Below are 3,164 nucleotides of genomic sequence, written 5' to 3'. Positions count from 1 at the left end.
AGGCCTCGTACTCAGCTTCATTATTTGTGCACTCAAAAGTCAAACGAGCGGTGAAAGGCATGTGGGCACCTTTCGGAGTAGTAATGACAGCGCCAATTCCACTACCTCTAGCATTGACAGCCCCATCAAACAACAAAGTCCACTTTTCGTTTGGATCAGGTCCCTCCTCAACAACTGGCTCTTCACAGTCTTTCATCTTGAGGAACATGATGTCTTCATCAGGGAATTCAAACTTCATTGGCTCATAATCATCAATCGGTTGCTCGGCAAGGTAGTCTGACAGAATACTCCCTTTGATGGCCTTCTGTGACGTGTACTGAATATCATACTCTGTTAAAATCATTTGCCAACGAGCGACCCTTCCGGTGAGAGCTGGCTTCTCGAATATGTATTTCACTGGATCCATCTTAGAAATCAACAAGGTAGTATGGTTCAACATATACTGTCTCAGTCGGCGAGCAGCCCAGGCCAAAGCACAACAAGTTTTCTCAGGCTGCGAATATTTGATTTCACAGTCGGTAAACTTTTTGCTAAGGTAGTATATGGCATGCTCTTTTCGACCAGACTCGTCATGCTGTCCCAATACACACCCCATCGAGTTCTCGGTCACTGATAGGTACATTATCAGAGGTCTCCCAGGAACTGGAGGTATAAGGATCGGAGGTTTCTGTAGATACTCTTTTATCTTCTCGAAAGCCCTCTGACAATCTCCATTCCACCTGATAGCCTGATCCTTCCTCAGCAATTTGAAAATTGGCTCACACGTGGTTGTTAGGTGAGAGATGAACCTTGCAATGTAGTTCAACCTCCCTAAGAAACTACGGACTTGCTTCTCTGTTCTTGGCTCTGGCATTTCCTGTATCGCTTTTACTTTGTCAGGATCCACCTCAATCCCTTTTCCGCTAACAATAAAACCCAGCAATTTTCCCGATCTCACCCCGAAAGTGCACTTATTCGGATTAAGTCTCAGTTTGAATTTCCTCAAACGCTCAAACAGTTTCTGCAAATTCAACAAATGTTCTTCTTCTGTCTGAGATTTGGCAATCATATCGTCCACATAAACCTCGATTTCATGATGAATCATATCATGGAACAGAGTCACCATTGCTCGCTGATATGTTGCTCCGGCATTTTTCAGACCAAACGGCATCACCTTGTAGCAGAAGGTGCCCCATGGGGTTATGAAAGTTGTCTTTTCCATGTCTTCTGGTGCCATCTTGATTTGGTTATAGCCAGAAAAACCATCCATGAAGGAGAATACCGAGAACTGAGCTGTATTATCTACCAAAACGTCGATGTGAGGTAATGGGAAATCATCTTTAGGGCTAGCTCTGTTCAGATCCCGATAGTCGACACACATCCGTACCTTTCCGTCCTTCTTAGGTACTGGGACGATGTTCGCAACCCATGGCGGATAATTGGTGACTGCTAGAAACCCTGCATCCAACTGCTTTTGCACTTCTTCCTTTATCTTGACAGCCATCTCTGGTCTTGTTCTTCTGAGCTTCTGCTTGACCGGGGGACAACCTTCTTTGAGAGGCAAGCGGTGTACCACGATGTCTGTGTCCAGCCCAGGCATGTCCTGATAAGACCAGGCGAAGATATCAACGTATTCTTGCAGCAATTCAATCAGCCCTTTTTTCACATTGTCTTCTAAAGCAGCCCCTATTTTGATTTCTCTCTTGGTGTCCTCGGTGCCGAGATTAATCACTTCAACAGACTCTTGATGCGGTTGAATAACCCTTTCCTCTTGTTTTAATAACCTGGTAAGCTCTTCAGGGAGTTCACAGTCTTCATCACCCTCTTCTTCAGCTTGAAAGATTGGATTTTCAAAGTCGAAACGAGCCATAGCAGAACCGTTATCAATAGGATCCGGTGTTGTGCATCTGCATGAGTGATGGTATGTGCTTATGAGTGTGAACAAGAAGTGAAAACTAAACAAAACATTGCCATTTTTTTATTTTGAAAAACTGCAAAAATAGAAAGACAGGGAACGAAATATTTGAATGCAAAAAGACGTCCTTTATTTATGATAAAAATGCAATTGTCACATAGATGGGCCCTACAATGAGTCATTACGCCCTGGGCGGAACGTAAGACTTGGATATGCATGAATAAACAAAGAAAATTACTCTTCAAGAAGAGTGACTTGGATAATCTCTTCAGAAGACCAATTGTTGATGACTTCACCCGGGATCTTCGGACGCACCCAATTGTCAATGTCACAATCACTATCCCCCTCTTCTTCGTTGACTGCAGAGACTTGACCATACTGAATGATGCCAGCACTGGAGAAAGTGATCGGCCCCTGATGAGTCTGAAGTGTTGAAGTTGTAGAAGTTAGAGCTGGCTGATACCCAATCCCGAACTTATCTTCTTTCACTGGTAATTCCAACAGACGCCCCCAACCGGGAGCAATACCTGAATCCACCACGGCTCGTGCCTGCTTAAAGGATGAGATAGAGGCACCCGTCTTAACCTCTTCCACAGACTCTTGGACAGACAAATCTTCAACCTGGAGGATACCTTTGTCGAGCAAGGCCTGGATACCCTGCTGTAGCTTCAAACAACCTCCGCCCTGAGTAGCACAATCCAAACAACCCTTCCCACAACCGGGGAAGACATCGGCCTTCAGCAAGCATCCTTTGATATCCAACAATGGAGTCTTCAACTTCAACACATCCTTAATGGGCTTGGCTTTTCCCTCTATCATATTAACGTTCGCACCACCATGCTGGGGCATGGGATTGTTGACGACATTCAGAGCTGGTGCAAGGTCGATGGCCTTTGAATCTATGAGGTCCTGAACTACGTGCTTAAAAGCTTTGCAGTTCTCAATGTCATGGCCAGGTGCCCCAGAGTGGAAGCTACACCTAGCGTTGGCGTCGTAACCCACCGGAAGTCTACCAACAGGAGGAGCCAGAGTGCGCAGTTGCACAAGCTGTAGTTGTTGAAGACTAGAAAGCATCTGAGCGTACGACATTGGAAGGGTGTCGAAACGCCGGTCCATCATCCTTTGCCTCTGTTGATAAGCGGGTCTGTTACCCGGTTGTTGTTGCTGTTGATACTGAGCTGGTTGACGTTGTGGTTGTTGTTGTTGTAGTGGTGTTGCAGCTGGAATGGTCACAGCCGCAACATACGGTTGCTGATGATAATTCTGAAAA

The sequence above is a fragment of the Lathyrus oleraceus genome, chromosome 7, assembly GCF_024323335.1.
Source record: "Lathyrus oleraceus cultivar Zhongwan6 chromosome 7, CAAS_Psat_ZW6_1.0, whole genome shotgun sequence".
NCBI lineage: Eukaryota > Viridiplantae > Streptophyta > Magnoliopsida > Fabales > Fabaceae > Lathyrus > Lathyrus oleraceus.
This window is presented reverse-complemented; position numbering follows the sequence as displayed.